Genomic DNA, 22,786 nt, shown 5'->3' on the forward strand with positions numbered 1-22,786 from the left:
CATAAAAGTGAGAAAAAATGTAAACAAACAAAAACCTAAAAGGAAAGAGAGACCCATAGGATGTCCCATATGAAGAGACCCTTCCTGAGTCTGCACTCAGCTCAGCAGCAGCCGCAGAGGCAAAAGGTCTAACTGTGATTGAAAATGAGATGACCCTTCACCACCTACACTATAACAGAGGTAAAGGTTTAATTCTCAGCTCAGTGTGCTCTCCTCTGGCTGTGCTGCTGCAGTGCTACTACTGATGCACTCTCAATGCTAAGCTATGTTGCAATAATAACTAAAATATTAATTAATTATCAATACAATATCAACACTACAACATAATAATATGAGAAGAAAGTGGGTCACTCAGTAAAGTCAGTGTGCAACACAATGGAGCACAAACTCAAACCTTAGCTCGTAAACCTTCAGGATGATGTAATACCATGTACTGGTTGCAGCACACAGCTCATCACGCAATTGGTCGCATGTTTTGGATGAGCGTCCATAACCCCCGATGCAAAACGGGAGTCAACGCATCCAAAATGCGCATCCAACCGAGCACATAGCTAATAGTGCTCATCACATATAAATTCATGCTGATGAGGCTATTAGCTATCTCCCCTCGATGCAAAAAAAAAATGTGCGGCCATTGTGCACATTTACCCAAAAAAATGTAATGCCTGCCCTGGAGCAGGCTTAATATCTTATTCTAAGTTGGAGGAACCAAAAAAGGAGACCCCCCCCCCCCAAAAAAAAAAAAAAAAAAAGTGTGCTGGCAGTCAGATTTGGAAAAGGGATGCTCATAAAACTGAGCATTCATTTTCTTACCCGCTGACAGGCAACTCTCCTGGGCGCCCACTGCCAAGGAGGCACTAGGGTTACACAGTTTTCCCTAGTGCCTCCATCTGCAGTGGTAGCCCATTTAAATATTACATCAGGTGCCCGGGAGAAGTGCATTGGTGTGCATTAGGAGACCGGGCACTCAATCATTTTCTGCACGCCCATATTGCATTGGCCTGATAGTGTCATGAAACTCCCTCCAATAAATCAATGAATGACAGGAAGCAAATAAGTTAATTGCACTAGGGCATGCACTTGCACCCTGGGTGGGCAGCAAGGAGCACACAGATGACACTGACACTAACTGGCTAATTTTAAAAAGAATGTGCATGCACCCATAAACACATGTATCAGCATATGAGCAGAGATACAGCTGCAAATTTATATTGTGTGAACACAATATAAAATATCCTGCTGCACGTGATCTTAAGAGGTGGCTCGAGTAAATGTCCCAGGCATATTACCACCAGGGCTTTAGCAGCTTTTACATGAATATGCTCACACAAGTGGAAAACCATTTTTTTTCATGTCCTTACTGGGGAGGGGAGGAAGAGGGGGAGAGGGAGAGGGAGAAAATATGACACTATATATATCTGCCACTAAAAGAGGGACACTTTCAACTCAGGGTGGGTTTGAGGGGGTGTGGAGTTATATTGGTGCACTACAGATCCTTCCACCCTGGTCGTGGGGGAGGGAATGAAAGACTTCAATAGGAAAATGTAAATCAGTTATTTACTATTTCAGACAATAGAAGGACTAGGGGGTAATCCATGAAGTTAGGAAGTAGCTCATTGAAAACAAATCAGAAGAAATACATTTTTCACTCAATGCATAATTAAACTCTGGAATTCATTACCAGATGATGTGGTTACAGCAGTTAGTGTAACTGGATTTAAGAAAGGTTTGGATAAGGTTCTCATGATTCAAACTCATCCTGAGATGAAAGTGCCCCTCTTACAGTGGTAGAAATATATAATGTCATATTGTCTCTCCTACAGTTCTCATTCTCTCTCTCTCCCCCTGAGTATATATGGTAGTTCCGCAGTCCTGAAAATCCCTAAAACTTCAGACCTGCTCCTCATGAGGACTAACAGTAAAGTTATATGGATAACACACCGACGCGCACCATAGTCAACTTTTCTAAAATTCAGTTATGTGTGTAATTCCTGTCCATGCCCTGCCACATTTCCACCTCCTTGTTCTCGACCTGCCTACTTTGTGACTTCTTAAAATTTGTGTTGCTCACTCGCAGTCCACATATTCGTGTATGGGGCTGTTTTTGTGCGAGCAATGCTTTGAAAATCTACATATAAGGGTAATATACTACTACTACTATTACACACACACACAGAGGGTTAGGTAATCAAAAGCCATTTAAATAAATAACTCACGTTATCTGTCTAAATGGCTAATGTGGTATATTCAGCCACTTATCCGGCTAAAATATAGCCTAAGGAACTAAGAAGGGAGAATGAAATTGCAAAGGTGGCAGAAAACCCCCCAGGGCACCGACAGATGGTCAGAGTAACACAAAGGATGGCATGAATGCCCCACAGCAGGGAGAAATCAGAGCAAATTCCTGCAGGAGGCCTGTTGTGGTCTTGATGTGCAAATCAGGTCTGACCTGTGTATATATATATATACAATGCAAAGAGAGCTAATAATTTTCCATTCAATTAATCAACAAAAAACCAAGGAAAAAGATAAATCAAAAATTTTTTATCACAAAATTGTGCTCAAAAATTTTTATAGAATAAGACTGACTGTATCGGCAAGCCTGACGACACCCCTTGAATAATTTAACAGGGGTTGTCCGGACTTCTCGTCATGTACAGTCGGCCTTTTTCAATTAAATTTTTTCAATTTTTTCAATAATTTTTGTTTTAAATAATTTTTTATATATAAATGTTGCTTAAAAAATGTTTTTTAAGTCCAGGGCAATTGTATCCAGTTGTCTCAATTCAAAGACACAATTGTTTCATTGTTTCCATTCAACTCAGTCCAAAAAATTATTATTTTCAAAGCCAAAGAGTGTAATTTTCAATGAACAAAGGACAAGAGGTTATTTAAAAAATATTCTTGTCCTTTGTTCATTGAAAATTACACTCTTTGGCTTTGAAAATAATAATTTTTTGGACTGAGTTGAATGGAAACAATGAAACAATTGTGTCTTTGAATTGAGACAACTGGATACAATTGCCCTGGACTTAAAAAACATTTTTTAAGCAACATTTATATATAAAAAATTATTTAAAACAAAAATTATTGAAAAAATTGAAAAAATTTAATTGAAAAAGGCCGACTGTACATGACGAGAAGTCCGGACAACCCCTGTTAAATTATTCAAGGGGTGTCGTCAGGCTTGCCGATACAGTCAGTCTTATTCTATAAAAATTTTTTGAGCACAATTTTGTGATAAAAAATTTTTGATTTATCTTTTTCCTTGGTTTTTTGATGATATATATATATATATACACACATATTCACATACATACAGTAGGGAAGAAGGCTAGATGTAAATATTAGGGATGTGAATCGTTTTAGGATGATTAAAATTATCGTCCGACAATTTTAATATCGTCTTAAACCGTTATGGAACACAATACAATAGAGATTCTAACGATTTATCGTTATAAATCATTAGAATCGTGAGCTGGCACACTAAAACCCCCTAAAACCCACCCCCGACCCTTTAAATTAAATCCCCCACCCTCCCGAACCCCCCCCCCCCCAAATGACTTAAATAACCTGCGGGTCCAGCGGCGGTCCGGAACGGCAGCGGTCCGGAACGGGCTCCTGCTACTGAATCTTGTTGTCTTCAGCCGGCGCCATTTTCCAAAATGGCGCCGAAAAATGGCGGCGGCCATAGACGAACACGATTGGACGGCAGGAGGTCCTTCCGGACCCCCGCTGGACTTTTGGCAAGTCTTGTGGGGGTCAGGAGGCCCCCCCCCAAGCTGGCCAAAAGTTCCTGGAGGTCCAGCGGGGGTCAGGGAGCGATTTCCCGCCGCAAATCGTTTTCGTACGGAAAATGGCGCCGGCAGATCGACTGCAGGAGGTCGTTCAGCGAGGCGCCGGAACCCTCGCTGAATGACCTCCTGCAGTCGATCTCCTGCTGGCGCCATTTTCCGTACGAAAACGATTCGCGGCGGGAAATCGCTCCCTGACCCCCGCTGGACCTCCAGGAACTTTTGATCAGCTTGGGGGGGGCCTCCTGACCCCCACAAGACTTGCCAAAAGTCCAGCGGGGGTCCGGAAGGACCTCCTGCCGTCCAATCGTGTTCGTCTATGGCCGCCGCCATTTTTCGGCGACATTTTGGAAAATGGCGCCGGCTGAAGACAACAAGATTCAGTAGCAGGAGCCCGTTCCGGACCGCTGCCGTTCCGGACCGCCACTGGACCCGAAGGTTATTTAAGTCATTTGGGGGGGGGATTTAATTTAAAGGGTCGGGGGTGGGTTTTAGGGGGTTTTAATGTGCCGGTTTTGCGATTTTACGTTTTTTCGATTTTTCACGATTTTTCACGATATTTTACCCCCCCAAACGGCAACAATACGATTCCCTCCCCCTCCCAGCCGAAATCGATCGTTAAGACGATCGAGGACACGATTCACATCTCTAGTAAATATATACAGGTCAGAGATCTGATTTGCAATACAAGACCACTACAGGCCTCCTGTAGGAATTTGCTCTGGTTTCTCCCTGCCCAAGTATAGTAAGCTCCCCATCTTCTAGCTCCGAGATGGTTTGCTTTGTCTTTTGTATATAGTATATATAATATAGTTGCAGATCTGAGGTCTGATTTGCACATCAGTACTGCTACAGGCTTCCTCCAGGGATTTCTTCAGGCTTCTCTCTGCCCGGGTCATTATACCATTGTGGTTGGTGCCCTGTGCTCCTCATTTGGAGCCTTGGGGTGTTCTTGTGACTGTGGGTGGTTGCTTTGCACCTCTCATGGTGCTGTGGGGTATATTCATGCCATCCTTTGTGCTACTTTGACCATCTATCGGTGCCCTGGGGGGTGGGGAGGTTTCTGCCACCTTTGCAATTTCATTCTCCCTTCATAGTTCCTTAGGCTCCTTAGGTTATAATTTAGCCGGATAAGTGGCTGAATATGCCACATTAGCCATTTAGACAGATAACTTGTGAGTAATTCATCTAAATGGCTTTTGATAGGGATGTGCAGAGCAAAATTTTATGTTCATATTTTTTATGTCCGAAAGGGGGTCCCACTTGCGGCCAATATGGACATAAAAAAAATCCAATGAGTTGGGTATATGTACATATGTGCAAAAAAAAAAATTAAACCCCCTCACCCTCCTTAATCCCCCCCCCCAGACTTACCACAACTCCCTGGTGATCGAGCGAGGATTGAGGACGTCATTTCTGCAATCCTTGGCGAGAAGCATGTGACGTCGGTGGCACGTCGAGTGACGCGGCGTCACGTGATTCCCGGCTCGTTCGCGCCGGACGGCTCGTTCGGCCCAAAAAGAACTTTTGGCCAGCTTGGGGGGGCCTCCTGACCCCCCCAAGCTGGCCAAAAGTTGTTGAGCCAAAATAAAAATATAAACCCCCTCACCCTCCTTAATCCCCCCCCCCCCGACTTACCACAACTCCCTGGTGATGGAACTTTTGGCCAGCTTGGGGGGGCCTCCTGACCCCCTCAAGCTGGCCAAAAGTTCTTTTTGGGCCGAACGAGCCGTCCGGCGCGAACTTGCCGGGAATCACGTGACGTCGGCGTCACGTGATTCCCGGCTTGTTCGCGCCGAACGAGCCGTCCGGCGTGAACTTGCCGGGAATCACGTGACGTCGCGTCTGAGTGACGCGGCGCCACGTGATTCCCGGCTCGTTCGCGCCGGATGGCTCGTTCGGCCCAAAAAGAACTTTTGGCCAGCTTGAGGGGGTCAGGAGGCCCCCCCAAGCTGGCCAAAAGTTCTTTTTGGGCCGAAAGAGCCGTCCGGCGCGAACGAGCCGGGAATCACGTGATGCCGGCGTCACTCGACGTGCCGCCGACGTCACATGCTTCTCGCCAAGGATTGCAGAAATGGCGTCCTCACTCCTCGCTCCATCACCAGGGAGTTGTGGTAAGTCGGGGGGGGGGGGGGATTAAGGAGGGTGAGGGGGTTTATATTTTTATTTTGGCTCAACAATCGCGATTTCCCACATATCGAACATATCTATGTTCGATATGTGGGAAATCCGATCGTTTATGTCGAATCAATTTTTTAAGTAAAAAAAAAATATGAGTTGCGTTTTACTAATGCGGTCAATCCGAATGCACACCCCTAGCTTTTGAATGCTAGATGTAAAATTAGCCCTGCTTTTGGAGCATTGGAGGGCTCTTGCCACTTTTGTTGTTGTTTTGTTCCTGCCATGGTGAACTCCTGCCTCTCTTGGTACTTTTTTCCCCTTTTACAGTGCCTTCGGCTATTCTTGCTACTGTTTATCCCACTTTGACACAGTTTTGGTGTCTTGGAGTGCTCTTCCCCCTTCTAATGATGTCTACCCACAAGTTTCACTAGAATTCTTTAGAATACCCCAATTTTGGAACTCAAAAATAGGCTGCATTGCTTCCTATAATTGAGTTTAATGGCAAATGAATGAAACCAATAAACATTTTTTTTTTTTTTTAAATGAACCAAACAATTCGTGGTGACCTACAAAATGAGTGAACAAAATGTATTGAAAATTTTACCTTTGCACATCCCTAGAGCTTAAGGAAGTCCTGACATCTATCTGACCTTGTTAATGCTTCTTTCGATTCAGAAGTGGTTCTAAAGGTAGATGTGATCCCTTTTCTCAAAAGTGGAAGCAAGGAAAACCACAAGCCAGTTAGTCTGACTTCAGTGGTAAGTAAATGGAATCCTTGCTAAAACAGCTGGTACAATTTCTGGAATCCAGTGGATTACAGGATCAGAGGTTGCATGGTTTTACCAAAGATAAATCAATGCCTTTGACTCTCTGACCAGAGAGCTAGGTTAGGGGAGAATGCTAGATATAGTGCACTTAAATATCAGCAAGGACTTTGACACAGTTCAGTATTGGTAACATAAACAAAGTGAGTGCATGAGATAAGGACCCTAAAGTGGCTGACTGGGTTAAAAGCAGGTTGAGCATGAGTAGTGACAAAGGGAGCTCATGGTGAGGAAAATATTGTTACCAGTGGTGTGCAACAGGATTTGTCCGTGGTCCAATTCTGATGAATATTTCCATTAATGTGGATGAGTGACTAGGAAAGGTTTATCTTTCTGCAGATTGCACCAAAATCTGCAACAGGGTAGATACTCTGAAAGATGCAAAGCTAAGGGTATCTGTTACTCAAATATCTTTCCATTGCACACAGAAAATATGTTAAACTTTCACACAAATATCTCTTTTTAAATGCATTAGCACAAGATAATATAAAATAAGATTAGCTGAATATATCCTGGCATTTGCCTCTTTCAGGTCCTTGGAAATTTAGTGGAAGCAAACTCTCTCCTACTTTCAGTTTGAAGCCTCATATGAAACCATTGAATTAGAAGACGAGAGCTGTAGGCAATCTATTCTTCCTTCCTTGGAGATGGCTTTCATAGATATATATCTCTGAAAAATTGCTTCAAGCGTATGTTTTGTAAAAGAAGCAAATAATTTTATTTTTAGGAAGGAATCAGCTTCATGATTTTTACATGGACAAGGTTGCCAACTTTAGGCATTTTCAGAAACCAAAGTTTGAAGTCTAGTAAGATCATATAAGTGTGCAACGGTAATGCCAATGAAACATTCATTAGATTTTACAATAAAATACATGGCACTCAGTATCTTCCTGCTAAGAGCAAAAACTTTCTAGTTTGGCAATACCCTGGAGAGTCAGTATGGCACACACAATACAACCATTATGTCCTTGCAGGTGGACAGGTATTACCTGGATGAACTTAAAAGTTCAGATATATTTCCTTCATCCTTGTCTGTCAGTGCTCCAAGGATTTCTAATTTGTAAGGGAATATCCAAACCTCACTGCATCAAAATGGTGAACTTTGTTTTCAATTAATTTACATAATTGATTTTGGGGCTGCTCATTTTCAAGAAATGAATAAGATAATTTGATAGGAGCTAATTTTCAAATCTCATTTTAATTAAATCATTGCTGTACAAGAATAGAGGGCTATCCAATTAACAAATAATTACATTGCATTTTTTTCAGTTGGACTTAACTTTAGAACTGACAAAGAGTGGTTTACTCTGCAGCCCTAGCATTAAAGTTGAAAGTTAAATCAGGAATCATTAAAAAAAGAGATCTGTCAACTGTGTTTTTTAAGCTCATAGCACTTTAGATAATAATGATACAGGTGCAGATTATACTTTATCCAATGTCATGGCCAGTGTGTACTACTTTAGATTCAGGTATAAGAAATGGCATCTTTTCTTTAAAATATTATAGACAGGTAAAGGAAGATTTCTAAATGTTAGGGTGTCCACAGAGATCCCAATTACTAGAAGTGGGTGCAACCCAATCTGTTTCCGCAGCCCTTTCAAAGATTTGCCTTGTACCACTGCATTGCCCACACTACCATAGCTATGACCCTTGCACACACATTTCTTGTGTTTGTTTTTTTTTTCTTAACTCCTAATTTAAAGTATTCTGGGATTTTAGAAACATGATAGCAGAAAATGATCATAGATCCTTTCTAGTCTGTCCATCCCCACCAACTAATATAGTTTTACAATCCTACCACTCTCTCAGAGTTCCTTTATGTTTATGTGGATCAGGATATCAGTCTGGACCAGTGGTTCTCAACCTTTATTTGGCCAGGAAACACCTGACAGATGGTTCTCACATGCGTGACATACTGAACATGTGACCATCACAGGGCTAAATGTAAACATGAATTCTGCATCCACAGGAATCCCCTCAACCCCCAGCAATGAGTGCAGAGCAGATCTAGGGCATTACCCTGTATAACTCGCCATACAAAAAAGATATTCTGGTTCTGATGACATCTCAGTAACAGCAAAACAAACTCCCTTTACTACCAGCACAATATCCTATTGAGAAAACACAACAAATAAGATTGATACAAATGCCTACATGTTACGGCCACTGGCCGCGGTGGTCCACAACCGGGACCGGCCACTCACCCACGGCATCGGGTCCTTCCTGGGACGGCTGCAGGAGCCGGCAGCCGCCGCTGAGAAATTCTTCGCAGCGGTGCCGATTCCTAGATGGCAGCCGTTCGGTTGACTCCGCCCCCGCCGAGCCTCCTAGAGCCAAGCGCGCGGTGCTGATGTGATTTAAAGGGGCCATGACAGGAAATGGTCATGGCTCCTCTTCTGGACTTCTTCCTGGTGCCCTGTATTTAAGGCAAGGTCTGCTACTCAGACCTTGCCTTGGTATCTTGGCTCTTGGTCCTGTGCCTTGAGTTCTTGGTCGTGAGAGCAACAGTACACAATAAGCAACCAAATGTCCAATCTTGTACAAATTTATTATAGAACCAAAATATGCAAATGAGCATTGTAAACATTGCTGTGATCACTTTCAGAGCAGACTAGAAAGTGATCACAGCGATGTTTACAATGTTGAGATCCGGAGTTTACTTTTGGCGAAATTGATGCGCTTTGCGTTGCTGAGACTGGGTAAATCTTGCATTGCCCATAGTCCATATACACCACACTTGATGAAGACATAGTACTTATACATGCAAATACACCTGATGCAGCCCTATTGAACAAGGGCGAAACTCGGCTGGAGTCGGGCTCATTTGCATATTTTGGTTCTATAATAAATTTGTACAAGATTGGACATTTGGTTGCTTATTGTGTACTGTTGCTCTCACGGCTTTATTAAGCAACCTTCCTTGCTGCTTTTTCAGTCCTTGAGTTCTTGGTCTGCAGCCTGCTCGTCTGGTTCCTGTTCGTCCTGGCCCTTGTTCCTGGTTCTCCCCTCATTGGACGGATTTCTTCTGGCTTCGACCCCTGGACCAGCTTCTGACCTGGCTTAGTCCCTCGGACCGACTTCAGACCTTTCTCTGAAGATCTACACTTGAATCAGCTTCGACCTGCTGGAGGTGCCAGCTATCTGGATTACATGACCTGCAGGAGGTGTCTGTATCCAGACCTTCTTCGGTCTCCAGGGAGTCTCCTAAGTCCCTGCGGCCGGGTTCCTACAGGCTCCTCCTGGGGGAATCACGAGCTTCCAGGGTGAAGTCTTAATTTCCACGTCTACATCACCAGGCCTCGCCATCCAACGATAGGGACCTAGAGGGTTTACTCTCCTAGGTAGCGCTGACTCTACCTCGGACCTAGGGTTCACTGCCAGAGCTATAACACTACATGCTAGTAAAATACCTCACCTTGGTCACACACCCAGAACTGACCTTCACCAAGTACAGAAAAACCACAAATTATAAATATGGAGACAGAAACTTGAATGGAAAACCAAAAAAGCCACTCTGCATGCAGTGTGAACCTGGAGAAATGGAAAGAGAAATATAGCACCTAACAGACTCTCAGGATTTGTAATAATGCACACAAACTAACCCGCACAAAGTCACACCTGTATTATGGAACACACTAAAACAGATGTACCTATAAATGTTAGTAAAAAAAAAACAAACCTTTAAATAAATAAAGTAACAACCCTATCTAAGAAATACAACTATTAAACCAGTCCCTAAACACTAATACATTTCCTATTGGGAAAACAGAATAAGCCAAGCTGCTATAGAGCCCCACACAGAAATAATTGTAAAGCTATACTAAAATGTTACATAACAGCTGCTGAACAGAATAATATCCAACAATTAAAAACTCATAAAAATTATTAAAACATGTCCAAATATCAATAAAATATTTCAAAATAGCAGACATTGCATAATACCCAATAATTAAAATGGCAGTCAATCAATTTAAAAAAACACCTTTACTTACCCTCTCCAGCAACTCTCCTACTCCTTTCCCTTCCAGGCCAATAGCACTCACCAGAAGCAGCAAGGGCTGCCGAAGCTCTGTCCTCACAGTCCTCTTCCTTATTGCCCACAACACACACACCCCCAATTAGACCCCACGACCAGTTTCGGTCTCTTTCACACCAGTCATCTTCCTGACCAGTCTCTCTCTCTCTCACACAGAAACATATCACCTCCCTGACCAGTCTCTCTCTCTCAATCACACTCATGCTATCTTATATACAAGCTCTCAATCACACACAAATGCTCTTGTACCCATTCACACCAGCTCTCACCAAGGCACCGATTCACACCCACACACACAAGCTCTCACCCATTCACACCCACAGACAGAAGTTCTCACCCATGCATCCATTCACACCCACAGACACAAGCTGTCACCCATGCATCCATTCACAACCACAAACACAAGCTCTTACCCAGGCACCCATTCACACCCTCAGACACAAGCTCTCACCCAGGCACCCATTCACACCCCACACAGAAACTCTTACCAAAAACTTCTTCCTTCACTGCAGGGATGGGCTCCAGTTCCACCGCGGCTTTACTCCGGCGGGCCTTCTTTTTTCGCCGCCACGGGGATGGGCTCCCGACATGGCCTCAGTCGGGGTTGAGCTCTTTGCCACCACGGGGATGGGCTCCTGTGGCGGCCTTGCTTGGTCGGAGTCGGGTTTCCTCTTCGCCGCTATGGGGATGAGTTCCCGTGGTGGCCTTGCTTGGTCGGGGTTGGGTTTTCCTCTTCGCCGCTATGGGGATGAGTTCCCGTGGTGGCCTTGCTTCATCAGGGTTCAACACTGCCATTCCTTCCACCCCACCTCCGGGCTATGCGATGCCTGCCTCACTAGCCAATCAAAGGCTTCTTTCCTTCTTCCTACTCCCACTGGCAGGTAGAAGGAAGGAGGCTTCCGATTGGCCTGCATGGGGGCAGGCAGATTGAAGGAGGCTTCCCATTGGGCAGTGGGGGTAGGAAGAAAGGAGGCTTCCAATTGGCCTGTGGGGGGCTGGAAAAAGAGAAAAGGAAAGTACAACGGGGCAGTGGGACACCGGGAGATGTGACACACCTGCCGGTGTTTTTCGACACACTGGTGTGTCGCGACAAATCGCTTGAGAAGCGCTGGTCTGGACAACAATAGAAGTGGTAATAATAGCAACATATTTGGCAATACGTTTCCCAGCCATCCTTCAGCTGTTGAAAGCTTCTGGTACCTGTTTAAAGAAAGACTTCTCAAAGTCAATGCCTTTTCCTCTACTGTCCTGCAAATAAATTAGCTAGTCTGTGGAATCTAGCTTCTACTTCCACACTCAGAACCCCTGTTTGTCATCTTATTTGTTAGCTTACTTATTTTAGTCCTATTTCTCTTCATAACACTAAGCAACAAACTCCAAAATACTTTTAGACGTTAGCTAAAAAGAAAATGGTGTTGAGCAAGCTATATTCCCAGTGATCTCCATGAAACATTTAGAGGCAACACAGGTTATCAACATTACAGTGAATTAATGATAATCTCCATTATCTTTTTCATATTGGCGAGGGAAAAATGACCATTTATTAAATGAACTTCATATTGGAATTGTGGATTGTAGTCACCAATAGTATCACTGATTTAGCAGATACCAGACTACTATTGATAATAGCAAAGCAATAATACTTTAAGTCCTCAGAGTCTAATATTGAAAACCCATGAAAATGGCTAATTTATCCAGCTAAAGTTAACTGTATAAGTTAGCTTGAATATTCAGAAGGATAAACATTGAAACATGATGGCAAAAAAAGATCATTACTACTCATCCACACCAACTATTCAGCTTTATAATTCCTAGCACTCCCTCAAAGATCTTCTGGGTTTATCCCAAGCTTTCTTGAATTTGGATAATGTCCTTGTCTCCAACATATCTACAGGGAGTCTGTTCTTTGCATCCCTATCTGTAAAGAAATATTTCCTTAGATTACTCCTGAATCTACTCTGTTTCACCCTTATTCCAATGACTCCTCATTTTAAAGCCTCCTTTCCTTTGAAAGAGGCCCACTTTCTCTACATGGAAACCTTGGAGATATTTAACTTTCTCTTTCATATCCCTCTTACCCCACATTTCTTCAGGCCTGGATTTGTCAATAGGCATAATAGGCCTGTGCCTAGGGCAGCAGAAATGTGGGGGGCAGCAGGCTGGCTGAAGATTTGCTGCCTTTCATCTGTGCTGAAACTCATTCAGCAAAGAACAGCCCTCGTAGACATTTTATATACTGTCGTTCTATGTATAAATCACAATGGTTTACAAAGTGGCATTCATAGTTATAACTCAAACAAATAACAATTGGTTAGAAAGGTGGTATTCATTGTCAGGCATTATCAAATTAAATGTTCTAGCATATTTTGATTGATCTAGTGTATAAGGCTAAAGGTATAGTTAATTGACATTAAATGATAATTTTCATGTCTTAGCAAGTTGTTTTGAGAGACTTCCATTCTCTCATTTGGTTTATTCTTCATAATTTGATTATTATTGTTTGTCTTTCTTGTTTTTGTAGTTCTGTCTATTCTGATGTTTTATGTTAAATTGTAAGCGTTTTTGAATAGCCATCTTTTAATTCACATTTGAATTTCTTTCTGTCTGGTAAAATACATAACTCCTCAGGCAGAGAGTTCCAGAGCTTTGGCCCTGCAATTGAGAACACTCGATCTCTTGTTTGCATCAGACGTGTTCACCTTATTATGGGAATAAACAGTAGACCTTTATTTTGGGGATCTTAGTGTTCTCTGAGGATTGTGTGGTTGTAGTGTCACTCCTAACAAGCTGATGTTATTGGAGTGAATGATGTTGAATATTATCATTACTACTTTAAAGTAGATTCTGGGGACGTGATGCTGAGCGAGTGATCAGACACGTGACTGATCGCTCCGGGGACCCCCCTCTGAAGATATCTGGTGATTCAGTGTAAATTCCCCTCTGATTGCCCTTGCAAGTTGAATAAAAAGGGCACGCCCGGAGCTATTGGGCAGCGGAGAATTTGAAGGTATGGCGACGAAAACAAGCAGAAAAGGAGAGGCTGAAGGGCCCCGAAGCCAAAATGGCCGACGCAACGGACGCGCCCCAGGCAGCTGAACCAGCGGATCCAGTAGGGGCTGACATCGCGGCCACAGTAAAAGCAGCGCTGGAGGGGAGGTTCTTGCAGCTTTCCTCCCAGATCACCGGCGTCAGCTCACAGCTCTCCGAAATCCACTCGCAAATTCAAGCAGCTGAGACCAGAATATTGGAAGTGGAGGACAAGATGGAGGCGCAGGGACAAGACTTACAGGGCCTTAAGAAAGCCCAGCCAGTAATTCAAAGCAAGCTGGATGACCTGGAGAACAGATCGCGATGGAATAACTTGCGGCTCATAGGAATACCTGAAAGCATCACAGAATCTGACCTTGGTACTCGACTAGAATCTTGGTTAACCCTGGCATTGAAACTGGGCAGCCAACATGGTCCACTGCACATCGAGAGGGCCCACAGGCTAGGTCCCCCACTTATGGGGGGGGGGGGAACCTCCAATAACAGGCCCAGGGCTGTCATATTCAAGGTCCTTAACTTTGCCCACAAGGTACAAATTTTGAGGGCATATCGGCAAATATCTGATCTGACCTTTGAAGGTACTAAAGTGCTCCTATTTCAAGATTACTCAGCTTCCGTGGTGGCATTGAGGAAAGCTTTTGCTCCAGCATGCTCTCAGTTAGCGAAACTCAAAATCCGGGCCACTTTGCTATCTCCAGCCAAACTTCACCTCACCTACAATGGCCAGACTCATGTCTTCACTGAGGCCTTAGTGGCTCAGGCCATTATCCAGGGAATACCTTCAGGCTAAGTGGCATTTCCATGGTTTGTCAAATTGAATTCTCACTGGCAATGAGATTTTTTTTTTTTCACATTGGGAGAACTTTCAAGGGGCTGCTTTAAGCATGGTTCACTGCTGGATGGAACGTTCTGAATGATTTATTTTCTATGAGAGGGGGGTCCTCACAGTTCTAATGATCCCAATTTATTTACTAGGTGTGAGGGGGGTCACGGAGACCAACCTCTGATTTGTTTTGTGTGGCTTCCTACACCTTCAAGGGGGATACATAGAGGGGTATGCACTGAAAGGGACCGGGGTTTCTAAGTTTTTACTGGTTCATCTTATTATATACAAAGTTTTTGCACTTTCTACTGTTACCGTGAATGATACTCTCATGGGTGGGGGTCTAGGCTGGAGGACCACCACCCATATGAGTTTATATATGAGATTGGTTTGGATGATCTGTGATATTACATGTAAGGATGTCTAATGTACGCTTTTGCACTTGGAATGTTTGTAGTATAGGTTCTGTAACCAAACGCTACAAGATTCTACAAGCCCTACGGTGATATAAAGCACACGTTGCCTTGTTACAGGAAATTAGACTCACTGATTCAGAACATGAAAAGCTGACTAAACAATGGGTGGGGAAATCCTTTTATGCTTCTGCCTCTTCCAGTAAAGCGGGAGTGGCCATACTCTTACACAAGTCGATACCCTTTCATTTCCATCACTCAGTGGCAGACCTGGAGGGCAGGTATCTGTTCTTGGACATTGAGATATATGGGAAACGGCTGTTACTGGGAAATATATATGCCCCTAATACATACTCTCCTGCCTTCTATGATAAGATACTGTGAATTCTCCAAGATTACTCACGCCTTCCACTCATAATGGGGGGAGACTTCAATGCTATAATTGATCCGTCCGTGGATCGGCAACCCACGAGGCAGGCCTCCAATCTAGACTCTGTGAGGGGCCTCCCTTTTCTGTGAGAATTTTTGGACCTTACTGATGTTTGGAGACTGCTTCACCCTACTGACCTCAATTTCACCCATATTTCCCGAGCCCATGGGTCACAATCACGTATTGATTATCTCCTAGTTAGTTCCACTTACTTTTCCAAGGTAACGGGAGCCAACATAGGGCCTTTGGCCATTTCGGATCATGACTCTGTTTGTGCGGACTTTATGGGATTGGATAGTACAGGAAGTTGTAAACGTATTATAAACATAGGTTGTTTCAATTTGGCAATAAGGCGGGGAAGCTACTCGCCGGATTGGCGAAGTCCTGGGAAGGGAAATCGTATGTTAAAGGGCTGCGAGATGCCACAGGGCAACTTCAGATAGCCACAAAAGATATTGGGAAAATCTTTACGGATTATTATCACCAACTTTACTCAGCAGACCCTAGTAACTGCCCAGACATACAAGCATATCTTTCTAAATTGAACCTACTCCGGATACAGGAGGAAGACTTAACACTATTTAATGCCCCTATGGGAAAAATAGAACTGGAACTGGCCATCAAATGTTCTACTTTGGGTAAATTCCCGCGCCCAGACCGTCTTACGAACGAGTTGTATAAAGTGATGTCTGACTTAATTAGCTCTCCTATTCAATGAGTTTATGACACGCTCTCCTCGCATGATTTCCAGGTCTGGCAAGCAAACAGGGCTACCATTGTGGTACTTCCAAAACCGGACCGTAACCCGGAGTTACCTGGTTCATATAGACCTATATCCCTTATCAAATGTGACCTGAAATTGATAGCCAAGGTGATGGCTGACCATCTTGCATCTTTTATTGCTAAACTTATCTTTCCTTCCCAAGTGGGATTTGTCAGGGGCAGACATGCGATAACCAACGTCCGCCGAGTTCTGGCCTCCATAGCCTTTTCACAAAAAATGCAATTGAATTCCCTCCTTGTCAGTTTCAATGTCGAAAAGGCTTTTGATTGGGTGAATAGGGCTTTTCTTTTTGAAACACTGAGCCACTATGGTTTCCACGGCCCCTTTATATCATTTCTCCAGACTTTTTATAATCGCCCCCAGGCCAACATCTGGGTGAATGGGGAATTGTCGCAAGACTTCATACTGGCTCGTGGCACCAGGCAGGGATGTCCTCTGTCTCCCCTTTTGTTCGTTCTTTCCCTGGACCCATTATTGTGTACTCTGGAGGAGAACCAGAGCATAGAGGGGATTAAGATGAGGCCGGTGATGTTCAAATCGGCAGCCTTTGCAGATGATCTTTTATTGCACCTGACAAATCCCACCAGTTCACTCCCTGTGGCTCTTCAAGTAATTGCAGAGTATGGTCTTCATGCTGGTCTCCAACTAAATCTGGACAAGTCTGAGGCTATGGTGATAGGGCCGGCTGACTGTATCCCATGGCATGGGGAATTTCCTTTAAAGTGGGCAGGCGATCGCATTAAATATTTGGGGATCTGGGTTCCCAAGTGCCTTGCTAATTTGTATGAAATGAATGTGTCCCCCTTGCAACAAAAAACGGAACAATCACTGTCCGCCTGTCTTCCCCTTCCCCTTTCACTCATTGGATGCATACATCTTCTGAAAATGACTGTGCTCCCCCGCTGGCTATATGTGCTCAGCGTTCTTCCTCTTCTCCTTATGCAAGTTACCATTGCTCAATTCCAGAGAGTAGTGACTAAATTCTTATGGTGGGGGAAAAGACCGAGGACGCCACTGCAACTGTTGATGAAGCCGTTGTCTGTCGGCGGATTGGGCCTTCTGGATTTGAAACTCTATAACCATGCGATTAATCTGAGACATATCGGAGACTGGATTTTGGGCACGCAATTTTTTTCTGACACTCTCTTCGAATCCCAATTGCTTACTCCTATCTTGCCTCGCTATGCCCTGCACGTCCCTATACCTCCCTATCAACTGTAATCAGATTGGGTTTGCTCCTGCGACCGCTGTGACAGACATGGAAATGGCTCATGCAGAAAGCTTCTTTGCTGGACAGGATATCACCATTCCTTCCGTTTCGTGGCACTCCAGCATTTCCTGCGGGCTTGGACACCTCCAGATTTGCAAGTGGGAACGCTCCCAGCTTACTTGCATTGGGCAGATGCTACATGCGGATGGGACCTTACTCAATTTCCCAGAGCTCCGCTCTTTCTATGGTCTCTCTCCCACTGATCATTTCCAATACCTACAAGCCCGGCATTATATGCGATCGCTTGGCTCGCCAACTTTCTTGGATCCAAAGTGGCAACTCTTGAGAACCTGGTTTGATCCAGACAGCCCTCAGAAACACTCCATTTCTTATTTCTATAAACAGTTGGAGGCTGCTCACAAGCGATGGACTTTAGAGACAGTGCAGATTAAATGGCAGTCGGAGCTCGGTCATCCAATACCCGTCACAGTGCTGATGTCTGCCTTCACCATGACGAGAAGAATAACGAGTAATACGCTCCTCCGAGAAACCCGTTACAAACTCATTTACAGAATGTACATCTCTCAACATCAAGCATATAGAGTGAGGATCACCACTTCCGACATGTGTCTCAAATGTAACTTGGGGGGAGTGCACTTGGGCCATTCTTTCTGGGGTTGCCCAGTAATCCAAATTTTTTGGAAGAAGGTTTTTCGTTCTGCAAACAGCGTCGTGGGTTTCAAAATTCCATTTTTACCACTTGTGGCTCTTTTTGGGATTTTTCCCCGATCCTTCAAAGGGAGAAAGGGTCCAGCCCTTTGGATCACAAAAGTCTACTTACTAGCTTGTAAAGCTATACTGGCAGTTTGGAGGAAACCAGAGGGGCCTTCCTTACCGTACTGGCGCTCGTCTATACTGAATCTGCTCACATTGGAAACTTCTTAAGAACCATGATTGATTCTTAAGAACCTGGATTGATTCTTAAGAACCAGGGATTTTAGGGATTGAACTAGACACACAGGCCATGACATCACGGCTACCGCTAGAGAAGTTGCACAAGTTATGGTGTATGCTCAGGCAGGCATTGTCCAGCAGAAAGTTAACGCTGGTTTCCATACAATCCATAATCGGAAGTTTGAATTTTGCATGCCAGGTAATCCCAATGGGGAGGGCATTTTTGAGGCGCCTGGCAGACGCAACCAAAGGGGTGAGGCGCCCGCAACACTGTATCAGAATCATGCGACCAATGAAGAAAGATATGGCTATGTAGTTAGAATTCTTGGACAGTTTTAATGGTGTGTCAATGTGGCAGGACGAGGCAGTTTCAAACCATGACTTAGATATCCACACAGACGCATCAGGAGTATGGGGCTTCGGGGCCTACTGCCAGGGCTCATGGTGCGTGGCACCGTGGCCAGACGAGTGGATACAGAATGGACTGGTAAAAAACATTACATTCATAGAGTTATTCCCAATTTTGGTGGCTATTACGGTTTGGGCGCATAAGTTGTGCAACAAGAAGATCATCTTCTGGTCTGATAATCTAGCAGTGGTGACCGTCATTAACAGACAGGCGGCACGCTGCTCCAAAGTGGCAGAATTACTGAGGGAAGTGGTATTGCAGGGCTTGCGACTAAACATGACAATACGAGCTAAATATGTGCCAGGCATCCATAATCAGGTGGCGGACGCATTATCCAGAGCTAAGTGGGATCTTTTTCGCCAACAGGTGCCAGAGGCAGACGAGGAAGGAGTCCCGATTCCAAACCGATTATGGCGGATTGGAGCGATACAGAATGGGCGCTGCTGAGGGCATCTGTTGCTTCGGCGACTTGGAAAGCCTACTGCAAGGGATTTACTAGTGTGCAGGCATTCTTGTGGGGGCAGGGGTGGAAAGGGGGGAGGATAGAGGGCAGGCACATATAGAGGTTCGTGGCATGGGCAAAGGAAGAAGGGCTGTCCAGAGGATCGACGGTGAATCAACTGGCAGGTTTTGCATTCTTTGCAAAAGCGCAGGGTACAGGTGACCCCCTGGATAACTTTATGGTTAAGAAGTTGCTAGCAGGCTGGGCTAGGAGCACTGTGTGGAAAGGGGATAAGAGGCAGCCAATAACCCACGAGGTATTGGTGCATTTATGGCATGCGGCGGAGCACGTCTGTTTGGAGGGATTTGAGGTGCTTCTGTTCAGGGCCACTTTCTGCACGGCATTTTTTGCAGCGTTGTGGGCTAGTGAATTGGTGGCGGCATCTAAAAAGGACAAAGGAAATGATAGTATACTATTCAACAACGTAATAGTCCAGGAACAGTGCATTAGGATAAGGGTGCACAAATCAAAAATGGATCAGAGGACAAAGGGGGCGGATATAAGGCTAGCAAGGGTGGCATCGCAAGTGACTTGCCCGGTAGAGAATATGGAAAACTTCCTACAAATCAGGCCTAAAGGGGGTTTTCACCTATTAATTCATAAGGACGGGGTACCGTTAACTAAATTCCAGTTTGCGGCAGTGCTACGCAAGGTATTGGACAGCGTAGGGCTGAATCCGGAGGAGTACGGTACGCATTGATTTATGATTTTGGCCCCAACCAGCGCGGAGCAAGCAGGCCTGCCCATGGAGGTGATTCGAAAGATAGGCAGGTGGCAATCGGCAGCGGCTAACAGATACGTGAGGCCGGGGGCCGTGCAAAGTGGTCATTAACCAAGCCATTCCTATTTCACCTGCACGTCCATTCCCCCGAAGAAAGATAGTATGGTTGTTAGGACATTCTTTCATGCATTGGGCAGCTCGAAGGGCTCGGGAGAGAACATACGGCATTCATTTGGGCTTGGCACCGCGGGGAGTCTGCGTGACATGGATGGGAATCCGAGGAATGAAATGGGGATGACTGAACCCGGAGCTGCAAAACAGTTTACGTACAAGGCAAAAGCCGGATGTCATGGTCATACATTTAGGGGGCAACGACCTGGGGGAGAACATAGCCAAGCAACTAATAGATAGTATAAAAAGGGACTTGGTGGCAGTAAGGGAAATGACACCGGGTACAACCATCATATGGTCTGAAATCATACCCAGGCTGAAATGGCAGGGTGACAAGCTATGGTGCAGGGGGCGGAAGAAGGTAAACAGGCAAACCGAGGTCTGGGCCCAGAAAACGGCCATACTAACAATACGACACGAGTGGGTGGATGAGCCATGCGTAGGCCTATACTGGCCTGACATGATACACTTATCGGACGTAGGATGCAACCTGTTTAACAATGCAATACAGGAGGAGCTGGAACGCGTGTTTATCAAGGTTGGGCCGCAGTAGAGGTGTTGGGGGGGCTCAAGGATAAGTGTAACACTATCCTGGGCCGGTGGCGGGGGTACACAAGTTGGTGGGCCAATAGGACACGGTAGACAAACTGGGGTCCTAGGTGAAGGAAGAGTGTGTAGAGGTGGGCGTGGGCTGCCCGGGGGATGGCCCCATGGCTTGGACACGGTGGGGGGCTGGTAAGATTGTGTGGCGGACGCCGGTACGAAGCCCGGTATGGTAATACTGATTGACGAACTAATACTCGGGTACCAAAAAGTTTGGTTTTATGTTAATAATTAATAAAAGCTGCGGCCTGTTTTTCACCAATCCTGGCGTATGTGTGATTAATGTATGGTTGTCCGGTAAAAGGAAGGGGGGAGAGGACCGGGGGTGCAAGCTGCCAATGTTATTACAAGCCTATGTGAACCAATGGCAGGATAACTGGGCCTCCCTCCTTATACTGGACCAAATTCTATCATAAAAACCACATAAACAATTTCACTGGTTCATTGCCTTTCTATGTAGTGTTTGGTTATCATCTCCATACACCGTGCTCTATTCCAATTTTAGTCATTTGCCCGACAGCTAATCTGATGGGGAGCGAACTCCAGGAACTTTGGAAGAAGACACACTGCCTCCTACAGCAAGCAGCACAGTGGTTTAAAAAACATGCAGTGAAAAACCTCGCCCAGCACCTCAACTTTGCCCTGGAAGCCTGGTTTGCATCAGCATCAAAAAGTTGCGGTTGAAAATTTCTACTTTGAAATTTGCTCCACCATTCATGGGTCCATTCCCCATTGAACAACAACTCAGTCCAGTAGCCTATAAACTCAAATTACTTCCATTCTCTGAGCATCCATGATATCTTTTATGTATCTCTGTTAAAATCTGCAATTCTTTCTTGGTCGGGCCAACTGCCTTCCAAGTCACCAAAGTCTTTATTTATTTATTTATTTATTTGTTTATTTATTTATTTAACATTTTTTTATATACCAATAGCCGTTTGCACATCGTATCGGTGTACATTTAACTCAGAACTAGTAGGCGATGCCTTTACATGGAAAGAAACTAAAAATAAACAGTGAAGTATAGTAACATATATTACAATGGACAAGTTAAACAATATTAATAAAAGTAATGTCTTTATGGAAGAAGACCCCCAATTCCAAGTGTAGGAGATCTTGGATTCCCAAAGGGTCCAAAATCAGTTGCAGTTTATAATCTCATGAAAATATTATGGACCCTAGAAGAATTTTTGGGAGCCAGTCTCCAACTTCCAAGCCCCCAGCTAGTACAAGAGTTCTACTGGAGATTCCCCAGGAAACCCTTGCCCAGATGACTGGGGAGGGGGCTTTTGAGGGGGTACTGTTACATTTGACAGTGCACAGGAGGCCGCTTCACTCATCCCAAATGTGGCTGGACCCTTCCCGTGGTCAGCACACAGCCTTCTGCTATAAATGCAGTCCAGTACGCACATTATATGGGTTCCACGCTGGAAAATGCTGAGCGGCATCTTCCGAGGAAGTCAAGCTGACTGGCCTATTTAAGGAGGGGCCTCACAGCATTCCCTCACCTCTGCAGTGCATGTTGCCTTTGAGTTCCTGGTTCCTGAGTCCTGTGTTCCTGATTCTGCATTCAGCCTTGCATCATCCAGCCTTGCCTCATTCAGCCTTTTCTTGTCCATCCTTCCTTATCCACCCTTACCTTGTATTGCCCATCTCATTCAGTAACTTCTGAGTATCTTTGTCCACCCTTGGCCTGACTTCCAGATTCTGACTTCTTGTTTGGTCCTGACCATGATTGTCTGCCACCTGGACCTGACCTCATGCTTGGACCTGACCACAATTGCCTGCTGCCTGCCTGGATGTGACCTCTTGCCTGGACCTAACCTCCCTTGTCTGCCACCTGACCCAATCTTGGCATGTCTCAGACTCCATTAGTCTGCAGCCTGCCCTAACCCCAATGTTCCATTGGACTCTTGCTCTAGGCTTCACCCTACTACTACCCT

The sequence above is a fragment of the Rhinatrema bivittatum genome, chromosome 1, assembly GCF_901001135.1.
Source record: "Rhinatrema bivittatum chromosome 1, aRhiBiv1.1, whole genome shotgun sequence".
NCBI classification, from domain to species: Eukaryota; Metazoa; Chordata; class Amphibia; order Gymnophiona; family Rhinatrematidae; genus Rhinatrema; species Rhinatrema bivittatum.